The following is an 18,840-nucleotide window of genomic DNA, read 5'->3' on the forward strand; positions in this document are numbered from 1 at the left end:
CCTTGTCATGGACCATTTTCTTCAACGTCCACCAAAGATTTTCAATTGGATTAAGATCCGGACTATTTGCAGGCCATGACATTGACCCTATGTGTCTTTTTGCAAGGAATGTTTTCACAGTTTTTGTTCTATGGCAAGATGCATTATCATCTTGAAAAATGATATCATCCCCAAACATCCTTTCAATTGATGGGATAAGAAAAGTGTCCAAAATATCAACGTAAACTTGTGCATTTATTGATGATGTAATGACAGCCATCTCCCCAGTGCCTTTACCTGACATGCAGCCCCATATCATCAATGACTGTGGAAATTTACATGTTCTCTTCAGGCAGTCATCTTTGTAAATCTCATTGGAACGGCACCAAACAAAAGTTCCAGCATCATCACCTTGCCCAATGCAGATTCGAGATTCATCACTGAATATGACTTTCATCCAGTCATCCACAGTCCACGATTGCTTTTCCTTAGCCCATTGTAACCTTGTTTTTTTCTGTTTAGGTGTTAATGATGGCTATCGTTTAGCTTTTCTGTATGTAAATCCCATTTCCTTTAGGTGGTTTCTTACAGTTCGGTCAGACGTTGACTCCAGTTTCCTCCCATTCATTCCTCATTTGTTTTGTTGTGCATTTTCGATTTTTGAGACATACTGCTTTAAGTTTTCTGTCTTGACGCTTTGATGTCTTCCTTGGTCTACCAGTATGTTTGCCTTTAACAACCTTCCCATGTTTGTATTTGGTCCAGAGTTTAGACACAGCTGACTGTGAACAACCAACATCTTTTGCAACATTGCGTGATGATTTACCCTCTTTTAAGAGTTTGATAATCCTCTCCTTTGTTTCAATTGACATCTCTCATGTTGGAGCCATGATTCATGTCAGTCCACTTGGTGCAACAGCTCTCCAAGGTGTGATCACTCCTTTTTAGATGCAGACTAACGAGCAGATCTGATTTGATGCAGGTGTTAGTTTTGGGGATGAAAATTTACAGGGTGATTCCATAATTTATTCCTCAGAACTGAGTGAGTCCATATTTTTTTCCCTCTGCTTGGTCTAAAAAAGTAACCGTTACTGACTGCAGCAATTATTTTTCCTGATTTCTTATAGCCAGAAAGTTGCCATTTGAAATGACTTTAGTTTTGTGTCATGTCTGTGATCTGCTTTTTTTCTACAAAATTAAACAACTGAATGAACATCCTCCGAGGCACGGTGATTCCATAATTTTTGCCAGGGGTTGTATTATCATTATGTTGATTTTTAGTGGTTAGCACTGTTGCCTCACAGCAAGAAAGTCATGGGTTCGGTAACCACCTGTGGCCTTTCTGTGTGGAGTTTGTATGTTCTACGCGTGTTTGTGTGGGTTTCCTCTGGGTGCCCCGGTTTCCTCCCACATTTAAAGACATGCAGGTTAGGTGAATTAGAAACTTTATATATAATTGTCCAGGTCTCCCTTGAAAAAGAGGTCTGGATCTCAATGGGACTAACCTGGTTAAATAAAGGTTAAATTCAATTCAATTGAGGATATTTTACATCCCTAATTAAAGAGCTTAATGATGAACTGGTATATAGGAGGATTTGCTTTACAAGAAGACCTGAAGGTTCAGCTACAATTTGCCAAAAGGTACATCTAAGATGTAAGCCTAGATTTGATGTTTTGGTGAAAGAATTAAAGTATTTTTTATTTATTTTTTGATGGTTTCTTGTGGCATTTTGGAAATGCAGAAATGCACTCTGTCCTCAGAACAGCACATATACCAATATGTAATTTTTGGGGCACCCCCGTGTTTTGGAAATACAACCGATTCTTATCGGAAATTTCTGATCCGTGAATTACGTTGGTATCGGAGCCCAGTACAAATATTGGATTGATCAGTCCCATCCCTAATAGCAACGCCAAATGCTAATGGTGTGATAGTCTGCATGTACTTGAGACTGCAAATGCAACATGCTTTGGTTGAGAGTTTGTCCCCCTTTTAGCAACAGCCTTCTCATTCATCAACTTTTTCCACACATTTCCAAAACTCGTTGACAACTGTAACTTTAGTTATGACTGCCTGGAACACACAACTTTCAGTTATTTACAGTATGTTTAACCCAAATAGGTGCAGGCCTTTTTGTTGCACATGAGAGAAGATTATATGGAAACTAGAGCTGCAACTAAGGATTGCCCACAAACTTATCTGTAACCGGTCAACAGGTACAGAGTCCAGTGCTCGGGTGGTCCCACCACCCACCTCAACAGACACACACTAGAGCCCTTTGTAATGAGGTCTTAATCCACTAAGCCATTTATCCATGGACTGGGAGCTGCACTATGTTTCAGTAACCAAATCAATAACAGCACACAAGGGAACCAAGCCAAAAAAGTGGAGCATTTAAAGAAATGCACCATTTCTAGAAACTCTGTGATAACCTACTGCTGTGAAAAGAGATCAGCATTTTTGTCTCAACTGCTACATGTTCAGTCCTAGTCCTTTTCCCCTGCTGTGCGGTTGCCAGCTCTTCAGCACTTATCATGGCAGGAATATAAAAACTGTAAATCAATATGATTGCCACAAGGTCAGTAGATGCCTTGATCATTTCAAGTAAAGAGCCAAGTCACCTTTTATACTACTCAGACTTTTGTACAGGTCATCTGACGCATTTCACTTCACAATTACAAAGAGAAAAATAAATGTATGTGCTACTGAATGGAATAAGTAGAAAATTAGTCCTCACATTATTCTTTCACGATAATCTGAGAAGAGTTAAGTGATGATAAAACAGACTAGGGCAGAGACAGATGAGAACAGGTCCGACAAGTGGACTGTTAGGCAAACAGAAGAGAGAGCAAAGCCATATGAAACAAACACGTCACACGTGACCGTCTGTCTGTGCTTTTACCAGACACAGACACACCTGTTCCTCCTCCTCCTCCTTTCTAAACACACGGAACCAGACACATACCGATAAGGATCTGCTAGACAAGTCATACCAGAGCCACAAACACACAGGCACCTGACACGCTCACTCCCTGGCAGCTTTGGCTTCAGGCACTCATGTTTGTGCCACGTGGGCACTCTGTGTAGACAGCCATCACAAACAAATTGACTATACAAGCACAGTCTCGCCAAAAATATAATGAATGCCTCGCTCCGTAACTACAGCTCTCGTCAGTCATTTCATAATCCAAATATATTACTGCACTACAGCCTTGACAGCCGGAATGGCAGTCGGTGGAAGAAAAATTAATAGCCAGGTATTTCCTAATCTGTTATAGTGTAACTTTACAACACACAGGAGTTTAATTTGAAAACCAGCTGCAGTATTTCTCTGTTATCCTTCACATTAAAAGCAGTCACTTTAAGCTCTCTGGCTGAACTTTTGTATTTATTGTCTGCTCTCCTGCTTCATCTTCTTGTGTTTCACAGTCAAATCCCAGGTAGCAGCTTCCAGTTTATATTCTCAGCAGTACATGTTTAACAATGTAATAATGTTGCATCTTGAACAGGAGAACTGTCTGGACTGGAATAAGTTGCCACACATAATAAAGCATACCCTTCCTGACGCAACTCCAAGTTACATGGAGAAATGTGGCAGGGGTGGGGTTTGAACCGGGAGCCTTCTGCACTGAAGGCAAGCGCACTAACCACTTGGGCACGACCCCTGACCTCTATATCCAAACAGCTAACGATTAGAAAATAATAGTAAAATGGATCAAATATCATTATAGTCAATTTACAGCAGGTCTATAGGTGACGATAATTCCACAATTTATTCCAAAATCATGTCACACTCAGCAGTAATCCAGCCAGACACTATCAGACATGGCTATGGAACAATACATGAAGAAATGTTCATTCTGACTTCATGTACACAAACTGTGCAGGGCATTAAAAAAAAAAATCATCCATGCATAACAGTACACAACAAGCTACATACAGTAGACACACAAATGTAAGACTAAACCCCACTAGTACAACAGCACAGTATATGCTCCACATTCCTCCCACAGTTTTGCTGTAGGGCCTCACCTGTGTCAGTCAACAACACTATGAGAAGGAAAGACACACACACACACACAATTGAATAGACAGCCCATCAAATAACAGTTCCATGAAACAACAGTGTGGGAGGATGGGGATGATGACGTAGTTACCACAAGCAGGAAGAAGGACACAGACGCATGCAGACGCACTTTGTGCTCCCAGGAGTACACAGTGTGTGAGAACAAGGTCAGCGGGCTTACGTCTTGTCTGAGACGAACTGTGCTCACCCTACATGTATATGTATAAGTATAAACTTCAAATTTTTTGCTGTATGGGAGTACATTACTATTATAATTCCACTTTTTTGCAGCAACCATTCAATGCAGTTACCACCCCTAAATCAGCTGCGTGGTTTTCCATTAAAGGGAACTCAGCTCGCTATGGATGAGACAACCCAGAGTGCTTGGAGACAGAGGAGCGAGAGAGCTGCCGAGAGGACGAGCGTTGCTAAGCAGACTGAAAGTTGAGAGAGGCTGTCAGCATGCCAGCAATGTACTGCTATCACTAGAGAGAAAACACAAAATGGAGAGCCACAAACCAACCTAATCTCTTTGTATCAAGTTACAAAGCACAAAGAAGAATTACACAAAATATATACCAGAGACTACTCCCAGTTGCTAAATGTAGTTTATCACAACAATGGCGGCGAGACTTCATCCTAAACTGCTCTTGTTGACATTTTACAACTTACCATCAGACATAAGATCCATTTGATTAAACGTAGCTTAGCCAGAAGTAAAATAAAGATGTAGTTGTGCACGGTGGCACAATGGCAGTAGTGCTCTTTCCTCCCAACAAGAAGGTTACCAGTTCAAAGAAACCTGTGCCCCAATCTCCATGTACGTGTCGAGCTGCATCACAAAGGGCATCTGGTGTTGCAGACCGAACGATCCCTCTAAAAATCGGTCCCCCTGATGACGTGGTTCACGGATTAACACCTCGTTTCTGCTTCAAACTGCACACCAGTCATCATCTATCTCAGCGACAGATATCGGAAGCTTTAGTACAACAATCATTTCCACATAAATTCAGCATTATTTCATCATAAAAGGCAGCGGAAGCGATCAGAGCTTAATGAGCTGCTAGCTGATGCGTTCACTGCGCGTCGGACATTTCAAAGTGTCACGAAATTTCCCCTCGTTTCTGCTTAAAATTGACTTAAGAGGTTTTTCCATCTCAGATGAGCTGCTGTTGTCCAAAATGACACATGCGCAGATGCAAAGGACGGACCGATTTTTAGGAGTGGACCATTCAGTCTGTGACACCGGCATGAAACCTCTGCCAAATCAATATATGGATGCATGCAGGAGCTGCTGTGGTGCAGCCATGCAAAAACAGGAGCACCCAAATGAACAAATATGCTTCATAGTTGTTTAAATGCAGGTGTTTATATTAGACAATGAAATGCTTCAATTTAAAGAGCATGAGGTCACGCTGTATATCGATCGAAAGTTTGTTTACCGTCGTCTCTCCACAAGAGGGTGCTGTGCTGAAATGTGGAATACTGCAATACTGCAAGAGGTCAGATGAGGTGATGGACAAATAACAAGAGGGGAAAGGGTTGACCCATGAATGCCCCACAGGCTAAAAGCTATTGAAAACAGTTAAAAAGAGATTGTTAAATAAAATCAGACCCTTATTCCATCAACATCTACTGCAGAGACACCACATCTCATCCATACTGTATGAATAAAGCTTGTTGGAAGGTTCTACTGCTCAGCTCTCTATTGGTAGCTTGGTTTTGTTGTCCAGACCCCCTCATGCTCGCCTCTCTCCCACAACCACAGTCACATAGCTTCTGCACTGTAAATCCATCAACTGCTATATATCAGTCAAAAGCTGTAGTTATAAAAAAGAAAAAAACATGTCTTTCTCACAATTCACAAAGGTTTATGGACTGCACAAGCCACTGGTTAATTTGAAACCTACAGCATGTGACCTAAGGCTGCACTTCATATCTATTCTGCTTCTAACAACATTAATATAAAAAAAAAACCTGACAGGTGGACTGGACTTATAATCTGCATGTGACAGACTTCCTTCACACAACAGTCACAGTCTAAGGGCTGTTCAACAACAGTCCAACCACAGACAGACTGTGTTTAATGAATGTCATGATGGTTGAGTCACAGTTCAAAGTGAACACCTGGGCGGAGATCAAACAGACTGTGTGTGAGTCCGGGACAATGATAAATCTTTGTCCTGGCTCCACAGTGACGCTGATGAGTGGGAAGCAGACCGCAGCTCTGACGGAGCTGTGTGACTCACGCTGCAGGTTGGAGTTGGCATGACAGGAGGAAGTGCCTAGTGGTTTCGTGTATGCGTCTGCCTTCGACTGTCTTTGATTTCTGGACTTCATTTAATCCTTGACTGCAGACTGTGTCATCACCATGTTTTCATGTGCTGACACTGTGTCATCTTCCTAATAATAATTAAAGCTGCATGGGCATATTCAAAGTTCAGGTCAGGGTTAAGCCACACTCTACTACTTCCTGTGACAGTCTTATAACTAAAACTGCAACCATTGATCATTTCCACAAATGACTAGTGGCAAAAATCAACACACGTGTTGCGTCTCTGTAGCTATGCAAATAGACATTTACCCAACCAGTACTACAAGTAGGAATAAGTCTGCGGTTAGTAACTGATTTTGGAATTGGTGAAAAATTTGTGACAAAATGTTTTTGGATGCAGTATATCATCAAGATGTAGGGGAAAAGGTCTTCAGTAACCATTCAAGGACTTTATGTTAAACATGCCAGTATAACAATACCAGACACAACCTTCCACTTAAAGAGAAGAGACTGAAAAAACGCTGGCTGTGGAAACCTTATTTTTTTTTAGAAGCAAGTGCACTGACCACTTGGCCACCATGCTACCAAACAAGTCATTTATTGTCAATGTCACATTATGTACTAAATGATACTCTGTATTAGGGCTGTGCAATGTATATTTGCCTTACCATCCAAAAGCAAAATTCATTGTACTTTTGCTGCTGTCAAGGTTCCATCCTTATACAAAGAGTGTTTGCATGAAAAAAGTAAAAGAACAAGGCCACAGCATGGATGAAAATGCATTTCAGCCACCACATTTTGACAGCAATGACACAAAATGCCTGGCATAACAAACTGTACTTGTCATAGGAACTGGTTAAATCTAGCTTAACTGTAAACTCCAAGGCAAAACTTTAGCCTTCAAAGGATAACTACAAGGGCAGTAAGACTCAGAGTAGGCCAAGTCCCCCCAGCAGCAAGAGAAGACATTAAAAAGGGAGGAGAATGATGAGAATCTATGCTGCTTGCTCAACAAAAGTTGCACCAATCTATTACCTGGAGACAGCCAAGGAGAATTTGACTATTAGCTCACAATTATGCCAAATACCACCCAACAATTGCAACATGTACAATAGGGGTTAAAAAAGCATGGCAACGGCTTCCGTACTACAGCGTCCCCACAGGGGGGTTCTGGCGTACTTCAAACACTCGTTAGCTGCAGAGTTCAGTGGCTGTAGCTTAGCATGGCGGACGAAGAGCTAATTCAGCCAGCACCATCTTTGCTGAAGGCAAATGTTTGGCCGCATTTTGGATTTTATTATTTGCTGCGTCAGAAGGAGCTTGACATGACTTATGCAGTGTGCAAAATCTGCAAAATGAAAGTCAAGTACTTCGGAAACACTTCAAATCCGCAAGCCCACATGCGATGCTATCACCCGGAGCTAAAAGGAGCGGTGCAGCGGTCTCTGCCGACTACTGACCTGCGCTTCGCTGAACTGCCAGCCAACTCTGAACGAGCAAAGCAGATAAGTAAATTTACATCTTTAGAATCACTTGATTAACCTTGTAAAGCTGTATTTTCTTAAACATAAACATTTTTTAAGTAATAACTATTTCTCAGAGCTCTTTGAATCAAAAATCGATTCTGAATCGAATCGTCACCCCAAGAATCGGAATCGAATTGAATCGTGAGTTGTTGAACGATTCACATCCCTAATGTACAACACAATTACAATTCATAACTGGCCAATTGTATGAATGCTCTTAGGTAATTAGTCACATCTGGAGGTCATCAACCTCATGGATTACTTCTGCTGCAAAGACGTGCAGTGAGACTGCTGAGGATCCATAGGGACACAATCTTCTATTTACAGGATCGAGATGGAGTGGTATGAAACACCAGGGACTTGAGCTAAGATGTATGTGTGTGTGTGTGTGTACCTTAAAAATATCTGGGAGACAGATGATTCCCATGAGCAGCATCACTGCGGGTGGGAACAGCAATGGAATAAACACATCAGCATTCAGTAATGCAAAAGCCAAATGAGATGGAAGAGTGTGCAATTCAGAAAATGCCACTCATTTCATCTTCTCATATGCAGTCCATTTCCCATCTAGTGACTTTATATTTACCCTAAGCAACATCACTCAGACCCCTGGTGAGATAAAGATGTAAAGAGTAAATAGGTTAAAGTAGTGGAAGTAGAATAAACTGTTGGAGGGCACTTGATGAAAGTGGACCAAAGGTGAAGCTACAAATAAATAAAAGTGTTTGAGGCCATGTCATCACTCACATTTATATCCTACTGATTTCCTGTGTTCTCCTGCTTTCATCTGCTGTGTATTCTGAAAGCCACAAGGTGCATACTGCAATAATGGCATTGTTCTATGACACATAAGGTCATTTGCCTTAAGAACACAGATATGTAATCAAAGCAAACAAGGCAGAATCAGTTACACTTTGCAATACTCAAACCATAACCACATGTAAAAATTACTGGTTGATTTCTGTTTGAAACATGCATAATTGATCAGTGTAGTGGCTGAATTTAATGTGCTGCAGATGTGCCAGGTGGTTGCCCCGTGGGACTCATGACATGCCTTAGATATCTCTGCTTATCTCCCTGCCTGAGAGACTGGGGTTATGGGAGAAAATATGACAGAGGAAGTCTAAGTGACTATATGGTCTGTTAGTGTCTAATGTGTATGTGGGGGCCCCTATGGAAAGCAGCATCTCAGGGGCTCTTCGTTTATGTCTTCATTAATCACCATTCCCTTCAGAAATGTGGCACAGAAAAGTATTTCAATTTCAAACAAGTTTCCTCTTCTTGCACACAAAGTACTCAGGTTGGCAGACTCCCACAGGCCTCGTACAGTATGCATCCCTCACATCTAACGCCGTCCACACAAACACAACCTGGTCCTCTAAACGAATCCCAGGGTGATGGCACAAATCAATCAATATAGACTAATTTACCAGCCTCACAAAAAAGGCACGTATTTAGTCAACTTGTGTGTTATAACTAAAATTATCTCTTCTTCAAGTCCTACTTCAACTATTCTTAGACAATAATATTTGTATTTTCAGTCTCCAGTCCATTGTTTTCTTGGAGAAAAAGCAAACTGGTTTCAAGGCCTGAGACTGGGATGTGGTGAGGGAACAGGTCATTAGTTCAGGAGGACATCGCTTCCAACAAGTAACACCAGATTCAGACATGCCAAATGCACCAATCTACTTGGACTGACACATCTTGAGTGATAACAAAAACCATATATTAGCTTCTTCTGATCTTGATGTGAGCAAAAATGTCCAGACCCTGGAAACAGTAAAAAAAACAACTGCAGCTGAGTTGGGAAATTGCCTCCAACTAATAATTTTTAAATATAATTTGGTTATATTTCCTACCTAGCTTGGTAACACCTCAGGATTCGCCAGTAAAGGTTTGAGGACATGACTGAAGATGAGAAAGTATGGACTGAGCTCTGCATGGTCTACTGCCATCACAACCCAGACCCAGAAATATATATAGGTCTGAATTATTTTTAAGTGGTGGTTTCAGTCATTAATTCCCATTTTAAGAAAAACAATGAAAGACATCAGAGAGCTGATGCACACTATGTGTGCTCCACACACCACAATATAATGCAGTTCCTTGATTAAAAGCCCAGGAGTTTATTTTTTCGAACCATGCTCAGACTCGGCACCTAAACGAGGCAGGCCTTTATTCCAGGCCGGCGATTATTAATAAAATGCTGCTTGCTGCCTGCACTGTAATATGGTGTTAAGTTACATTAATTAATGTAATCCTTTTTCATGCACATATTGCCAGACTCTTATTTAAGGCAGGCATTTATTTTTTTCAGACGAAGGTTTGACCCAGCCATTAAATGAGGCAGGCCCGTATTCAAGGTCAGGCGTTTAAGAAAATACGGTAGGTATAAAATATGCATAAATCTATGGCGTTTTGACTATGCATGACTTCATATGACATCTGTCCTCCATACCAATCAATCACAAATATTATGCCAATCAATATATGCTTTAGATCATCCATCTAGTTTCTTGGTTGTTCAGCTACCAAAAAAAAAAAAAAAAAAAAAAAAAAAAAGTTTTTCTGACTATGTTTTCCTTGAACATTGCTCAAACTGTTCCAAAACCTAATCTCCTCTAGATAGCTATCCAAGTAATATTCCCACTATGTGAGAAGGCAATTCGTCCGCATAAGGCATCTTTCTTTAGCCGCATCGGTGACATGCAGGGTACCCCCCTAACAGCACCGGTGCCTCTTCAATGAGCAACCATCTACAATCCTGGTACTCGCCTAATAGGGACAGTACAGCCTGTCCTACCTTGCAAAATGCCATGTAGCACTGAACAACGGGCAGCATATGCTAGCCAAGGCACAGGCTATTGTGTGCCATAAACAATTTGGAAAGTTCAAAACATGCAGAATGGACTGTATGTTACCCTGAGTCACCAATCAAGCTACCGTGTATTCAGTATGGCTGATTGCTCTGGGAAAAACTCACAAACGCACATAGAAATATGAGCATTCAGAAGGTTAAGACCCAAAAAAAAAAAAAAAAAACAGGGTTAGATGAACTGCATGCTAGCCAGCATGTGATTGGCCAAATAAGAGGGCTGATCCAGGCTGGATGTTTGGTTCAGTTCAGGTCTTCAGAGATTAATTTTCAACTCAAAGAACCACCATTCCTCATATCATGCATCAATGCTGTGGATGTAAATATTGTTTGTTTGACAGAAAAACTACACAGCAACTACAAGTGGAGCAGACTGTGACCATGAAAGACCATTCTCTTCATCTTTTCCCTTTCTTTACCCCATTCGTCCACCCTTTCCTCTAGTTTAAGTGTGTACACCATACACAGTTTGATTTTTGACCACACATACTCTGCTTTGGGTCTGTCTGACACTTGTTCTGTTTGGCAACTTGTCTAAGAGAAGTGAAGTGAGGTGACAAACACAGGGGAGGTTAATTTGGGACTACTGCACATGTCTAAACACAATGGGAACTTGTGCAATACAGACAGTGTTCTCTGAAACATGGTCTCCTGGTTTCACACTTATTTCATTTCCTCCTATCAACTCGTGGTCCATTTCCACTGCTGTTCAGTGCATATGTCACACACCAGCTCATCACATCCAAAGTTGGAGACCCAATCAATACACACTTTCTTCCCATCTTCCTTTCAGATGCATGCAAGTGGTCTTATTGCTTATGTCACACTTGATTTGTCGGGTCATTTGGGTTTCTTATTATGTTACTGTCCACTGAGTTGGACCTGGAAATACTGACAGTTTATCAGCACATGTGGCAACAGCAAAACTACAAGGGATTGAAATTGGAGACCAATGTGAAGACCAAAAATCAACCATCATATGAACATGGCAACAAGTAAAGGGTTCAGATGGATGTCAAAACAAGGGGAAACAGGAAACAAAAAGCAGCTAAGTGCGTGATTATTATGCAAAAAAAGGTCATTTACAGTAGATACGGCCCAAAAGAAGTGTCAAGCAAACTTACAGATAAGCAGACACCCCAGGAGACAGCCAGAGAGTGCAGCTGCACTGGTCTGTGTTAATGAAGTCACTTGCTTCCAACTTGGAAATTGAGGAAACCAGTGAGAAGCAGCTGTCTCCCGTCTGTGTTATAGCCACTGTGTCAGCCTGGCCAGGGAGACAGATGAAGGTTGTTTTCTCTGCCTGACACTTCTGGCTCTAGCTCAGTACAACACTGCAAACATGGCTGAGGCAAGTTAGCAACTCAGCAAAAGGTGCATTTCCACAAACGCCTAACACCCAATCTAAACAGGTACTACGCGTACTTCCAATGCAGGGCCAGGGTCAAAATGATGGCATACTTTTTGTCCCTGCCACAGGGGCATGTATTTTTGAGAATTTGGTCTACAGAGGTGTTGTGTGCAGCTGTCACTATGGATTCTACAGTTGTTTTGTGTAATGTAGCGACATTATTGAATGCAGCTTTGTGGCTATGGGGACTTTGGTCACTATGAATTAATTTGTGACAAACAACAAACTACTTTTAAGGATTTCTAAATTGTTTGTACACAAACACAGAACAAAAACTATATATAGTTGATTTGGCTGATCTGAAAGACACTGTAAAGGAGTACTAAGTTCAGAAAAACATAATACAAGTCTCTGCGTCCACTCCACTCTGACATCCCCCTCCACAATTACATGTACTTAGGAAATACAAAATGACAAAAAAAAAAAAAGCAGAAGACACTTAGCTGAGGAATGTATCTGGGTCCATGTCCACATCCTAGGTTCAGGTCAGGTCAGAATCCTTGTGCTGGTACCATCAGTTGCCACATCCACCACACTATGGAACCACCCCAAGACCTGATTAGCCACCTCCCACACAGACCACCAGCCAAACCCCACTTTCCAAAAGTAGCCATTTATCTGTTGCAACCAGGTGAAATGTGGGTGTCCCCTTGGCCCTTTCTGGTTGCTGGGACATCTGTACTGGATCATGCACAGAGAAACGTGCCACATGTTCATAGTCTTATAACTAATGTTCCCTCATGATGCAAGTAGATCACCTCTTCTGGGTTTCTTAAAGTTACTGTTCATTTGACACATCAATCCAGAGATAGCCAAGGAATCTCTGGAGAGATCATGTACTAAAAACATCAGGTCAAACATTAGGTCACTGGTTAGCATCCAATTCTCATAACAATACAGTAAGACTGAAAGCACCAGGATCCCAAAGACTTGGACCTTCGTCCTCCTGCAAAGATGGCTGCATTGCCAAACACCTCTGTCTTGTGATCTCACGACTCCAGACATTGCAAACCTTATAGACCAAGTCCCAAGAAAAGTGAATGTCACTGCCAAGATATGAGAATCTCTCAACATGGCTAACACTTTCACCACATACAGATACAACTACAATGGCTAGGTCTAAGAAGTCACTGAATGCCTGGATCCAAGACAATCTCAAACCCAGACACTGATTCCTCATTCAGCTTTTCAAGTACTGCAAGCAGAACATCTATTCATTCCAAAGATCACAACATCATCTGCAAAGTCAACACATATATGGGTACTTCTTTGTGAAATCTTGGAAGATGAGTTCGACTCAGTTTTGGTCCAAAGAGGATCTTGTTTCATTTGGAATTTTGTTCATTCAGATATTTTAAGATGCAGTGCATTAATAGACCATGTCTGATGACAAACCATATAAAACATGTAGCCCAAGAAAGTCCCTCAAGTAAGACAGATACTTCACAGTGTGGGGGTGGGGGAACGAAATAGCTTTTGTTTCTTCCCATCTTCAGAAAAGAACAAAACAATACAAAAAAAAAAAAACAAAAAAAAAAAACACAATGCTAAAATACCCTCAGCCGTATAAGCATTGTTTTCTGTATAATTTGCAGTTGACTAATTGGTAGCCTAGTGCAAAGTCTGTGTGTGTATATACTACCCCTGGCAATAATTATGGAATCACCGGCCTCGGAGGATGTTCATTCAGTTGTTTAATTTTGTAGGAAAAAAGCAGATCACAAACATGACACAAAACTAAAGTCATTTCAAATGGCAACTTTCTAGCTTTAAGAAACACTATAAGAAATCAGGAAAGAAATTGTGGCAGTCAGTAACAGTTACTTTTTTAGACCAAGCAGAGGGAAAAAAATATGGACTCACTCAATTCTGAGGAAAAAATTATGGAATCATGAAAAACAAAAGAACGCTCCAACACATCACTAGTATTTTGTTGCACCACCTCTGGCTTTTATAACAGCTTGCAGTCTCTGAGGCATGGACTTAATGAGTGACAAACAGTACTCTTCATCAATCTGGCTCCAGCTTTCTCTGATTGCTGTTGCCAGATCAGCTTTGCAGGTTGGAGCCTTGTCATGGACCATTTTCTTCAACTTCCACCAAAGATTTTCAATTGGATTAAGATCCGGACTATTTGCAGGCCATGACATTGACCCTATGTGTCTTTTTGCAAGGAATGTTTTCACAGTTTTTGCTCTATGGCAAGATGCATTATCTTGAAAAATGATTTCATCATCCCCAAACATCCTTTCAATTGATGGGATAAGAAAAGTGTCCAAAATATCAACGTAAACTTGTGCATTTATTGATGATATAATGACAGCCATCTCCCCAGTGCCTTTACCTGACATGCAGCCCCATATCATCAATGACTGTGGAAATTTACATATTCTCTTCAGGCAGTCATCTTTATAAATCTCATTGGAACGGCACCAAACAAAAGTTCCAGCATCATCACCTTGCCCAATGCAGATTCGAGATTCATCACTGAATATGACTTTCATCCAGTCATCCACAGTCCACGATTGCTTTTCCTTAGCCCATTGTAACCTTGTTTTTTTTTTCTGTTTAGGTGTTAATGATGGCTTTCGTTTAGCTTTTCTGTATGTAAATCCCATTTCCTTTAGGCGGTTTCTTACAGTTCGGTCACAGACGTTGACTTCAGTTTCCTCCCATTCGTTCCTCATTTGTTTTGTTGTGCATTTTCGATTTTTGAGCCATATTCCTTTAAGTTTTCTGTCTTGATGCTTTGATGTCTTCCTTGGTCTACCAGTATGTTTGCCTTTAACAACATTCCCATGTTGTTTGTATTTGGTCCAGAGTTTAGACACAGCCGACTGTGAACAACCAACATCTTTAGCAACATTGCGTGATAATTTACCCTCTTTTAAGAGGGTTATAATCCTCTCCTTTGTTTCAATTAACATCTCTCGTTTTTGTTTTCTTCAACGACATTAAAAAAAAATCCAAGCAAACAAACTGTAATTTCCGAGGTACCTGAACACAGCAGCAGTGATCTGCGTGGTATTCACGCGGACCGATCAATTTACTGCTCTGATGATATATTCAAATCATCTTTACACTCTTATTACCCCTTTGTCATATATATATATATATATATATATATATATATATATATATATAGGTTAGTAAGATAATAGAGTGATACAGCAGCCACCATACCTCTCCTGAGCCACCTGACATCTGTGTGCAACAGATGTGTGTCTCCTCCAGCTACGAACAGAAAAAATGCGTCCTCAGACTCCTGGCCCGAACAGAACACTGCAATCTTATTCGCCACATTAATCACTCTTCATATTTATGGAAGACCATGAATCATTGTGCTGCCTGCTGACTTTTCAATTCCTGGACTTTTTGAGTGAGCAGAGGAGATGGCGCAAGGTTAGCATTAGAAGTTAGTATTATATTTCTTGTGAATCGTCTGAAATGCCACTCCAAATTTCCTTTCTTCAGTAAAGCCACATTTACACTGCAGATAAGACAGATGGATTTGCCATTAGAATAAATGAAAAAAATAAATAAAATATAATTATAATAATAATAATACTACAAGATGAAAATTTTTGTTATCCACCATAGATGAAGAGCTCTTCTTCTACTCTGGCGAGTAACAGCAGCCGGCATCCTTGTTGGTGCATTGCTGCCACCTGCTGCATCAGTCTGTTATAGCAGCACTAAATCCTCTCGAGTCCAGGGACAGATTTTTTTTTTTTTTTTTTTCCAGGCGATCGACTGGAACTCAGCCAGCGATGACCGGTCGATCTGGTTGGGCACGCCAGTCATACACTATTTACACAGCAATAATCAACAAGCAGGACAGCAGTGCCCAGGGCTATGACGCACCATATATAGAGCAATTTCAATTCTGCACTTCTTCAAACTAAACATTCCAAAAAGGATGTTGGTCCAGCACCTTCTGATAAAAAATACACATCCACAAGGCTCATTTGTTTGCATCTATTCTCTACCAGTGAATGCAAAGATCTCAACCCAAACTCTGTGCTGCTCATAAATGTGCATGCTGACAATTTGTGTAAAGATGAGGACTGAAGAAAAGGGCTTTAGTGTCAAGATGAGGATAAAATAATGAGCCATCTTTCCGTGTCTATACTATAATCTCACTGGCTGCACTTCCAGTAGCATCAACTGGGATGTGGAAAGTATGAGTCACAGAACCAGTGCAGAGGAGGCTGGACAGAGTCTGGAGGATGTTCTGGGTGAGAGACATATCCGTCTGATTCACATCCTGTTCATTCAAACGCACACTTTTATTACCTAAATACACACACATGCATACAAACAAAGAGTGGTTAAACTTTCAAGGGAACACCGGTGTCCTGACTGATGCAACGGAGCTCAGACACCTCATTGTCTGGTTACTGACCTTTAGTACACCCATAAGTCAACAAGGAAGCGAAGTGGAAGGTAACTTGCAGTAGCATCCGTTTTGGTACTTTAGTTGTTTGGCCTTTCCAGGAATTTGACCAGTTGTTACGGTCTGCCTGTACCGCATAATAGGCCTAATAAATAGACGTGACTGTTGTGTCAAATTACACTTACAAATTTGACTTGATGACAATGACACTGCCAATCAGGCCCCAAACCATGAATGCCAAAACAAGCCAAATGCAGCACTCTATGCCAAACCTGGGCTACAGTAATTTTTTTGAAGAAACAATAGCAGCAGCAGGTAAATCTCCCCACAGAGAAGACAGCACCTGAAACCATGGTGAGACAGAGGCTCCAGAGAGCCTGAAGAAGTGCGAGACAGACATCGATGTGTCATACTAGCCTCCAGTTGGCAGCTCATTACACACAGAGTTTGGCAACATCTCAAACACAATCGTAGTACTCATCATCCACCTCGAGCATATGTTTTTGTTTTTTCCTTTCTACATGTGCCTTGCATCTGTGATCTGGAAATGCTTGTACATATTTCCTCAGTGGTATTGAAACATCGACGCTGCTCGAAAGAATGTCCACATCTTCCAACACGCATACCTTGAGCCAAGATTGAGGAAAAGGAGGAGACCAACAATTAGGAAGAGGTGGGATTAGAATGCAGTCGGGACTCCAGATGAGACAGTAGACTTTAATCCGGTGCAGTCATGTACCACGTTAAGCAGAGAAAAGGAACACGGCATACAAGGCACACATACAAAGCACAATACCACATTTACTGGGAATTTCTAGTGGGTGGTGTGGCCTACAAATCCACATCATGATGTATTTACATCTGACACTATCTTTAATTTTACCGTTTCTTATGAAGCACTATTGCATGCTGGCGCTGTATTGACTAATCTACACAGAAGGTTAAATATCTGTTCACCACTGGGGGCAGAGCCACACACACTACCAGAAAGCACAGCGTAGAAGCCCAGAAGAGGCCAGGAGTTTTCTACATGATGGCATAACATCTTGGGTGGGAAAAATGCCACTCTCACATTTAAAGTCCATGATATCAGTATCTACATTTTTATCAAGTCAAAAGAGTGACAGTTATTCAAAATGTCACCACCCCTCTCTTAGATTATGTAAAATGATGTATACATGGACACTTGAGATTTGACTGGAATGTAGCATTTGTGTTTGCTTTTGTTCATCGGTATGTCAACATAAAAATCAAATGTGAGCTATCCAAACTTTCTAATCTAAGGAAAAATAAATGTGATGATTTGTTACACATTAAAAACTAAATTAAAGAAACTAATTCCTAAACTTGTCATTATTGTTAAAAGCTTTGGTATATTAAATGTGCCTAATCTATGCATCTGTCCCACTATACGAGGGCTGTCAATAAAGTAACGGTCCTTTTTATTTTTTTCAAAAACTATATGGATTTCATTCATATGTTTTTACGTCAGACATGCTTGAACCCTCGTGCGCATGCGTGAGTTTTTCCACGCCTGTCGGTGACGTCATTCGCCTGTGAGCACTCCTTGTGGGAGGAGTCGTCCAGCCCCTCGTCGGAATTCCTTTGTCTGAGAAGTTGCTGAGAGACTGGCGCGTTGTTTGATCAAAATTTTTTCTAAACCTGTGAGACACATCGAAGTGGACACGGTTCGAAAAATTAAGCTGGTTTTCAGTGAAAATTTTAACGGCTGATGAGAGATTTTGAGGTGATTCTGTCGCTTTAAGGACTTCCCACGGTGCGAGACGTCGCTCAGCGCTCTCAGCCGCCGTCGTCAGCCTGTTCAAGCTGAAAACCTCCACATTTCAGGCTCTATTGATCCAGGAAGTCGTGAGAGAACAGAGAAGTTTCAGAAGAAGTCGGTTTCAGCATTTTATCCGGATATTCCACTGTTAAAGGAGATTTTTTTAATGAAAGACGTGCGGACGGGTCCGCGCGTCGGGACGCAGCCGACGCGGTGCGGCGGCACAGGAAAAACACCTCTGTTGAAAGCCTTAAGGACAAGTTGGAACATGTCCTGCTGTTAAACAATTTCTCATATACTCACTCCACTGAAAGCCATCAAAAGCCGCCTGGATTTTACAAATGGTTATCAACACGGAGGTGTTTTTCCTGTGCCGCCGCACCGCGTCGGCTGCGTCCTGACGCGCGGACCCGTCCACACGTCTTTCATTAAAAAAATCTCCTTTAACAGTGGAATATCCGGATAAAATGCTGAAACCGACTTCTGAAACTTCTCTGTTCTCTCACGATGTCCTGGATCAATAGAACC

The 18,840-nt window shown here is 41.2% G+C and overlaps 1 protein-coding gene across 1 annotated transcript in view; it reads right to left on the bottom strand.

Moving 5' to 3' along the window:
* Window positions 1-18,840, bottom strand: part of skila (SKI-like proto-oncogene a) — a 51,468-nt gene that overhangs the window by 28,558 nt on the left and 4,070 nt on the right. The window lies entirely within an intron of this gene.

This window comes from Thalassophryne amazonica, chromosome 12, assembly GCF_902500255.1.
Source record: "Thalassophryne amazonica chromosome 12, fThaAma1.1, whole genome shotgun sequence".
Lineage (NCBI taxonomy): Eukaryota > Metazoa > Chordata > Actinopteri > Batrachoidiformes > Batrachoididae > Thalassophryne > Thalassophryne amazonica.